General features: G+C 45.3%; 1 long non-coding RNA gene across 1 annotated transcript; it reads right to left on the bottom strand.

The window, feature by feature from the left end:
- Window positions 1-303: 303 nt before the first annotated feature.
- LOC306670253 lies at window positions 304-8,509 on the bottom strand. Its single transcript, XR_013766366.1, has 4 exons — window positions 8,132-8,509; window positions 6,834-7,792; window positions 910-1,022; window positions 304-450 (listed from the first exon to the last, which is right to left on the bottom strand). It is a non-coding gene; the product is annotated as an uncharacterized lncRNA (long non-coding RNA).
- Window positions 8,510-9,448: the final 939 nt, after the last annotated feature.

The raw sequence follows: 9,448 nt of genomic DNA, 5'->3' as shown, positions 1-9,448 counted from the left end.
CTTTGTGCCCATCGTGGATTTAACAAGAATTTTTAGCTTCAGATTGAGGCAGATATCGAATGTTCTCCTTCATATGTGGAATCTAGGGGGAAAGGATGACCTGAGAGTAGAGGGGAGAGAGAAGAGGGAGGGGACAGGAGACGGGGATGTGGTCAAGTACGTGGTGGGCAGGCACGGCTATGCCACCTGAAGCCCATTATTCTCAACACTTAAGAAGCACTAATGAAAAAGTATGGTTCAGCATCTGGTGTCCTACACTGACCAACACCAGCCAGGAGGCAGACCCGCAGAAGCTGCTCATCCCTCACCTCGCTGCTCATGCCAGCTCCGGGACCCAGCTGCCACACACACCAGTATGTCAGCCCAGTAGCGTTGACTCCTCTGAGAGTCTATGGCTGTGCAGCTGGACGGGCGTCCTCTTTTCACTGGGTGTCACAGACATGAAGTATGCTACAGAGAATGAAGAAGAAACTAACTGTGGGATGTGGGTCCCCAAGGCCAGAGCGAAACCCGCGCTTGGAGATGAGAGTAGCTTTGCCACTTCATTAATTTCCTTCTGGGTTCTCATCTCACAAAATTCGAAGAATAAAATCCATAGACAATATCGGAAGGGAGGTGTAAACGGAGCAGGATTTATTTAAGGGAGAAGAGAAAGAACTTCCGCCACGTGGGACAGGGCCTGAGAGGAGGAAAACCCATTTTGGTGTGCTGGCTTGGAGCTCATACAGGGTTAGGGGCAGAGCACGGGCACGATCCATGTTATGCAGGCTGTGGCCTTTGGGGTTTACTCCTTCCTGTCAGCTTCCATCTGGGTCTGCCCACTTCCCATCTCCAGGACAGGGAGGGAACACAGGAGGAGTTCCCCCAGGTGAGCCTCAAGGTGTCTAACGTTCCCTGGTCTCACAATACCTCGACCAGTTGGCCTCCTGCTTGGTTTCCAGTTGGTATTTGAACAAGACCTCAGTTGGGGCCCGTGTCCTCTGACCGATGACCAGTGACTGTTCTTGTTCAATAGGACATTCCTGGGGAAGATGTAGTATTAAATAGTCAGGCATTTTGACACAGAAATAAGGAAAATAAACTATAAACTTGCTAAGTCATGGTCTCTAGCTAAGGTTCAGAAAAAAGCAATTTCCGGTCAGACCCTAAACTTACTCCATGTCCTCAGAACAGAAATCTTCGCCAGGGACCCAGTGATGGCCAAACTGCTCCCGTCACCACTGAGGACTGCTGGCTTGGAGGTCCCTGAGTTCTGTGCTGTGCTTGGTTCTCCATGTGAAGATGCTGGGAGGCGAGGACGTTAGCAGCGTCTGAGCTACGGGGGCATCACGCTCAGGGATGGATTCACGCATGCTGTGGAGTGGGTTCCCTACAGAAGGGTGGGTTCCCCCTTTGATTTCCCATCTTCTTTTTCTCTCTCTCTATGTTGCCCTGCAGCCTTCTTTCAGGATGTGACTCAGCAATGTGACTCTTATCAGATGCCAGCCCCTTTATCTTGGACTTCTCAGGTTCTGACCAAAAATGTTCTGTTCTTTGTAACTTAGCCAGCCTCAGGTATTCTGTTACAGCAAGGCAAAACAGAGTAAGGCAACAACCAACTTGGAGAGTATGTCCACTTACGAAAATCTGTATCCCAGGACCCAAGATGGAGAAAAATGCTGTTTTCTTCTTCATTATGATAAATGTGCTTCTGCCTTAACAGTGTGGGGCAGGGACTGCCCAGTGTATCACACAGGTGTGCTGGAGCTGGATAGAGACAGCTTGCTGTTCCCTTCATCCTTGAGAGAGGCTAGGACTTGAATAACATGCCCTGAAAAAACTGGACCCACAGTATCTGGAGCAGTTAAAAAAAGTGACCGCAGTGGGTTCCTGTGGGACCCCAGGCACTAAGATTAATGCCTAATACTGGTCACTTGAATATGGTAGTGTTTGAGGACCAATTACCTCTGACATCTCAGTTTCCTCACTTGGAAAATGCATGCAGTAAAGAAAGTTGTAGCAGTGACTTACACTGATGCCTGGCCAGAGCAGGACGTCAGCAAAAGTCGTTGTCCTCACAGTGAGGATTTCTCTGTTCAACCTGCAGTTTTCCAGGGAAAGATGGCAAATTTTGCAAAGCCAAAACTTCTTTCCCAAGGCAGCAAGCCATCTGCAGTGTCAGACTCCCAGAAATGTTTCTTATTCTCATGGGCTGAGGCTTTTGGTAGCTTCAGAAGAATCTTCAATGTGAATTTGCCACATTCGAAAATGAAAGGATGCTATGGAAGACTTTAACTCAGCCAAGTCTCAAAAACGCACTGGAAAGTTGTGCCTCCTCATTAATTATCCATCACCCACATCATTCTAGGCAGAATGTGTTGATCATTTCTCATTGCTGGTGATTTACGTAGACAGAAAGGCAAGTCAACTAATAGACATTCTTCATGGTCAAAATGCGAGGCTACTGACACAAGGTCGATGCTGGTCCTGTTTGTAGTCACTGGCTGCCTAAATAAATACTCATGAAAACATGAAGAGGTTGCATACTTAGTATATTCTTCCGGTTTCACAGATACAATTGAGTAACTGTAGTATTTATATATAGTGTCTCCCGGGAGCCCCCAGTAGGATGCAGTCTGGATGGCACGTTGTTATAAAGAGATGCAAAGAGCACAGGACACAATTGCAGAAGCACCTTCTCTGGGGCTGTGGGTTCCTGCCCAGGCTGTTCTCACCTGGCTGCTGTCCTTGAACTCTGTGGTATTCACAACATGCTACTGTCTCTCAGGGATGGAGATGCGAATGACTGATCCTCCTAATGAACTTGACTGATGGATGGGGTCAGAGCAATGTCAGGAGTCAGGCAAGGTTCCTGGCAGACTGACGTTCCATTGTTGTGTTTATCACTTATTAATTACTGTTACTGCCTTGTCAGGGTGTTCCCTTTTAGTGGAATTGCCCATTGCAGGGTACTTTGCCTATCTACACCATTTTTATTTTCTTTTACACTATTTCTTCATTTGCCCATATTTTCAGATCCAGCTATGGAAATGTAGCACTTGAAGAATATATTTAGTTTGCAAATATATTTCTTATTTGCAAAGCTACGTTGGTAACAAGAAGGTAAAATGTAAGAAGGATTATAAAATGACTTTTGCTTGGTCCCATCAATAGTTTTCCTGTCAGGAATTCAGAGCATGCTGTGTTCACAAACCTTGAACAGGTGAGAGAAGGGTCCTCTCCATCCTTTCTCAGGAGCAAGGAAAAGTCTTTTGTGATTAAATCATTTCACTGATTCATGACTTTACTGAATCAAAAGTTGAGTCCTACTATATAATTATTTAAGATCTTTGTCAAAAATCCTCCTTAACTCATAAAGAGGCAAATCAACCATGCTTAAGAATAAAAACACCTGAAACAATCTGATGACTGAAAAATTGCTCTGAATTTAAGGTAGTTCTCGTGAACTGTTGGTAATTTTCCATATGAAGGCTGAGGTTTCTGATTCCTTGTGAGAGGCTGAGCGTACAGACACAGGATGGCCAGTCCACAAACCAGCCACCCATAGCCAAGCCCTGTAGTGTCTGGAACTACCGGCCCAACAGCAGCCGGGTCTTGGTCAAGAACAGACAGCTTTGCTAATTTGGGGCCCAAATTCTCCTGTAGTTTGGATCTTCAATGTCCCACCAAAGTCCAGGGGTCGAGGGCTTGGTCTTTGGTATGTTGCCTTGGGAGCTGGTGAGACCTTTGGGAGGTGGGGCCTGGGGAAATGTTGTCAGGTCACTGGGATGTGCTCTCAGGGGACTGAGGGACCCCAGCCCCTTCCTCTACCCCCCCCCCTACTTCTTGTCTCTTTCTTCCTGGAGCAGCTGACTCCACCATGTGCTTCTACCAGGAGGTGCTACCTTGCCACAGTCCCTAATCCACAGAGTCAGCTGATCATGAGCCAAAGGAAACCCTCTATCCTGGTCAGTCCTTCATCTCTGGCATTTGTTGTAGGGATGGAAAGCTGACTAACTCCACTCTCAGCCAGCAGTCAATAGATGAAAAACAAACGCTTCCCTAACCAACCTCACGGGGTGCCTGCTGTCGGTGAGCAGCCTCCTGCTAGCCCTGGCAGCCTCCCTGAGCTCAGGGCCACCTGCAGCGCCACTTCCCCATCTGAAAGCCTTCCCACTCCTCCGCCTGTCTGTGGGGTTCTGCCAGACACAGTGGGGGAGACTGACTCCCTGGCCACCGAGTAAGTAGCCACTTCCTGTTCCTGCTGGAGACTCAAGGGGTCCACACATATCCGAACACCTGGGAGTGGGCGACGTTTCTCTAAGCCTCAGCCTTAAAATGTGGGACCATTATCAATAGATTTGATGTGACTCTTAGCCCCCGTAAGTCAATGACACCTTCCTTAAAAAAATGAGGTCCAATTTTATCTATCATTTGCTCAGAAGGAGAATGGTTTTTCACCCCAGAGTAATTTCAACTATTATTTTTAAAAAGAAGACCCCTAGCATTCAATAGCTCTCAACAGTAGAGCCAAGGGATTATATTACTTACATCTAAAAGAATAATAGAATTAAAAACAGTCTTCCCCAGGAAGTTTTCCACAGAGAGAATCAAACCGTGGAGGGACTACTCTGCAAAGCAAGGCTCTCAGCAATCCCAGGGCCTCTACTGCAACCCTTGTAAAAGTACATGAATTCAAAACCCATCGGGAAAAATCCTAGTGACAGCTGGGTCTAACCCACAGGCACAATGGCTCAGGGGTCCATTTTGATGATGCCCAGCGACTGGCAGAATCGAGCCCTAATCCCAGGACACCACCACACTCACATTGCACCTGAAGTTCACAACAGGAATCCTGAGTCAAAGACGCCTCCCAAGGCCACGAGGGTCAGAGCGAGCCAGCCATCAGCCTCAGGAGCTCTGTGGCCCTCCTTGCTTCTTCATGTACATGAGCCACCACGTGTGTTGATACTCAAGCGTGCGGTTCAGAAGCACGCTTATTCATGCCTGACCCAGGTACGCCATGAAGAGGCCTCCTACCTGGTCTCTGGAACAGCGGAGCTGTCTTCCTTAAATACACATCACAATCCAGGCTTCCCTGGCACCGAAGATCACACATCTCCATGGACCTTCCAGCAAATTTCTATGAAACTACTTTTTAATTTAGTTCACATTTAGTGTGTTATACTTTAAGTATTTGATTCTCTTATTGGTAGAAAATCAAATGCTTTAAAATGTATTCAATATTATAATCAGTTATTGTGCAGTAAACAAATTTTGATTTTATAAAATCCCATCTTTCTTAAGAAATGCCTCAGCATGCACAGCCAGTCCACTCTGCTCAGGGAGACATTTTTGCAAGGTGTCCCTATGAATTCCCGAGACCTGATGGCTCCGGGTACCAGGGACCATTCACTGCTCATTGTCACAGAGCTGAGGTGAGACCCACTCAGGAGCTCCCAGAGGGCCAGGGGAGGACACCCCCCATGGAGTCCGTCAACCCCAGTTTTCACACCTTATCAACTCCACACCCCTGCCCTCCTAGATGGGTTTACTTAAAGAGGAGTCGTAAGCCCCAGACTTCTGATGGTCTCTTTGGGTTTCTAGATCTTAGTAGAAATAAGAGAAATAAATTTGTGCACAAGTTCACTGAGATTTTATTAGTTTTTCTTAGTCAAAGTCTGAGTCCAGTGGAAAGTGTGGCCAAAAAAAAAAAAAAAAAATTGCAAGAAGCAAAAGCAAACAAAACATCTCCCTTCTTATTGAGTTCTTGGAAAACCATATCAAGAAGGAATTTGCGTGATCTTACAGGGACCCTTTCTCTAAAATCTCCCTGGAAAGCTTTCCCCCCTCATGTCCAAGAGAGAGAGATGTGGGGAGCAGGAAACAGGAGCTCCGACAGAAGAAGAGGTGCAGAAATCCCCAGAGAAACCCCTTCATGGGGAAGGGGACCCAGGATGACGAGGCAGACAGCAGCCTGGAAGACCTTCTGGAAAAACTACGGAATGTCTGAAGCAATGCACGCCCCTGAGCAGGGGTTGCTATCGGGGGCTGCGAGCTGCAGCCTAGTCTATGATAGCAGCGCCGAATACCTGGGACAGGAACCCAGGTCTGAAGGGGCCAAAGTCTGGAAGATTTATAGATCTTCTTCGAAAAAGTTTGCCAAAATATTTGAGGTTGAAATATCAGTAAGCACATTAGAAAACTAATGTGCAAAAGAAGATAAAGGATGATAAATGACTCCAGTGGAAAGAAAAACTCGTGTACCAAAAGGAAAAGTTGAGTCGACAGCATGCCTCGGCTGTGAGCGACATTTTATGGTTATAATGAGAGAAATGTTGAATACTCACTGAAGCAAAATTGCAATATTTAGGGAGGTGGGGTGAGAGGAGATTGATTTTTGTCATGCACATTGGGCATTCAATAGATAATGGCAAAAAATAAACATCAGAGAGTAAAGATTAAAAACGTATCAAGACACATAAGTATCACCTAAAGGAGGTCAAACTGCAGCCTCCAGGGGACAGTGAAAAAGAAGAGTTGACACTGCTGTTTGGTAACCAACCTGGTACAACCCTTGAACTCAAATTATGAGCATGTATAATTTTGAAGAATAAAAATAAAATTAAAAATGAAATGATTTTGGCCTGCAAAATACAGAAATCGCTCATAAAACATGTCATTTCAGAGATCCTGGACAATGTACTGCCCACATGCATTCCGTGCTCCCACTAACCCACAGGTACAACGATCATCCAGACACTAATCCACGCGATCTTCGCACCGAGTGAAAAACATTTACTGTTATGTCAATGACAGTGAAGCTCCACCTTTTCCACAACACTTCAACCTACCAGGTTCCCTGAGAAATGATTTCTCCAAGAAGTCTCAGATCATTCTGGGAATTATTTGTGTTGGCGCTCTAATCTACTGTTTGGTTCAACTCCTCTGCCTACGAATTGAAAAATAAAGAGAAAAAAGAAGAAAGAAAAACAGAGATTATTAGTGAGAGAAAAGATGAATAAAAAATTTCTTTGATACTAGGTAATAGGAAGTTTGTGAACACTATGCAAAAGCAGCATGCATATTACAGACCAAGAAAAGTATTTGCTAGGGCTATTTTTACTCTTCCCTGACATTTAAAAAAATCCATACATCATTCTACCCAGCTATTCTGAATGCCGAGCCACAACCAAAGCTCTCTTGTTTCTTGAAAAATTCTTTCCAATTTAAAATACTCTTTTTCCAATAATCACTGAAACTGTTACCTTATATTTAATGCTTTTAATTTTTACTTTGATAAGTAAATAACATGCATGCTATTAAGACTGCCTTCAAGGCAAAGGAACGACATTCCAATGTACAATCACGAAGATTGCACAAAATTGAGCTTCTCTTTTGTTTGTGCATGTATAATTCAAAATCCAAAATATCATTGCATTTTATGTCCCTGATTCTCCTGGCAATAATCTGTCCTTTCATGCTACATCTGAGACTTGATTCGTTGACTGTGAGATCATTCCTATTTTGGTGCCGGCATTCTAGAACGTAACATTGATGGAGTACAGTGAGTCTTGTGTTGAGAAACTTTTACAGGCACCAAGAATGCATATGCCAAGAAAGAAGAGATGAGCTCATGCATCAAACGCGTCAGTGTGAGCTGAGGTCTTGAGCGCTGGAAGGCCTTGATGTCAAGTCAGGATCTTTATCTCCCTCCTCTCTGAATGCAAGGACTACAAGACTGAGGGATGTGGTTACAGTCATCTGAAGTCTGAATTTCCTGACTTTTGATATCTTTCATTCAAAGTGACTGCTATAATCAAAAGAAAACATAGAAAAATCAGTCTGTGCTCTTAAAAGACATATCTGGCATTATTTTCAGCAGATTTTTAAACCTCATCTACATAATATCAAAGCATCAGGATGAAAATTGAATCCAGTCAACCAGAAATTTTTGACTGCATTACACCAGAAACACACATGAAGGATAAGAAATATAAATCCCAGAGCTTCACAGAAAACCTGTGTCTCATTTCCTGCTTTCCCCACCCTCTTGACTCCTGTCCAGTCCTGCTGGACTGACGCGCGTTTCTTTGGACGCTCTCTTTCTCTGGGAACTCAGAGTCTCTGGGGCAGCTATGTCCCCACTAACCCTTGAGAAGCTGCAGTTGTCGCTCTGCCTGTTCTCTCAGCCACCCTTTGGTTCCGTCCCAGATGCTTTCAGTACTGACATGTCTCCCCCTCAGATCTTCTCGGTTGCCTTCTCAAAGGAGGCGCCGCTCTCCTCCTTTGGCTTTAGATTAGGAAAGGAAAACCACCTAAAATAACTACCAACTCACAGCAACTGGCAGCCTTCTTTTGAGCCCGAAGTTTTCATGACTCAACACGCCGGTCGCCTCCCTCACCCTGGCTTGGAATTCATGCAGTTCGAGCTACTTCACTTGAACCATCAAAGGCTGAGCTCTAGTCCCAGTGCGTCCTTGTCTGAAGAGCTGTCTCTGCTTTCTGCCTCTTGGATCCATTTTCTGACTTTCAACTCACTAGCTGACTAATTGATTGACAGATTGGTTGATTTAGCCCTGGCTCCAGTGTGGTCCTTGTTTCCTCACTAGCCACCAAAATGTTTAATCAACACAATGAATTATTTATTCAACAAATACTTATTAATTATCTTCTTTGAGCAAAGTACTCTAACAGGTAGAGTGAGGAAATCATTAATAATCAGACAGATCTCCCTGCGGGTCTCTCAGTGTAATGAAGATAAGGCACACACAGAAGACTCAGTTACAGAGAGGGATGCACAGACCTGCCCCAGAGAGATGCAAGAAGCATGAGTTCTGAGATGGGAGGTTACTGGAACGGGAGGACGCCTGCAGCAGGGAGTAAGAGAGCAGAGCTAGACAGGGTACAGAACCCAGGGTGTGTGCACAGCTGGAAAGAGGAGAGAGGCCCAGAGAGGAGAGCAGCCAGCAGGCCACCCAAGCTGCCTCAGGCGTGGGGACCTGACCTGAGGTGATCATGTTTGACCAGAGCTTACTGTGAAGGACAGGAAGGGTAGTAAAAACAATACCATTTCACCAGCTCCCTTGGTATAGGCATCAGTAAGACATTTATCCACATAAGAATCAGGGCCTTCGTCATATGAAATACATATTAGTAAGAACAGGTTCTTGGCTAGCACTGTAGGGTGTGTTTGTAATTACTAGTGATCATCTGCACGGTTACCTGGAGATGCTCAGTGGTAAAACACAAGCAAGAGCCAGGAGGAGACCCCACCAAAGAGGATCCATCTTCAGTCAACTCAAAAGGAAGTGATTCTTCATCCTTCAAGGGCTACCCAGCCTCTTCTATCAATAAGGTCAAAGACAACAGTTCCATGAGGGAGTGAGGTTGTGTTGACCTTTAAACATGATAAAAGACTAAGAGGAGGAGGCTGCAGGTGGACAAGTCCTCCAGGAAGAGACCCTAG

The sequence above is a fragment of the Sciurus vulgaris genome (assembly GCF_902686455.1).
Source record: "Sciurus vulgaris genome assembly, chromosome: 10".
NCBI classification, from domain to species: Eukaryota; Metazoa; Chordata; class Mammalia; order Rodentia; family Sciuridae; genus Sciurus; species Sciurus vulgaris.
This window is presented reverse-complemented; position numbering and strand designations above follow the sequence as displayed.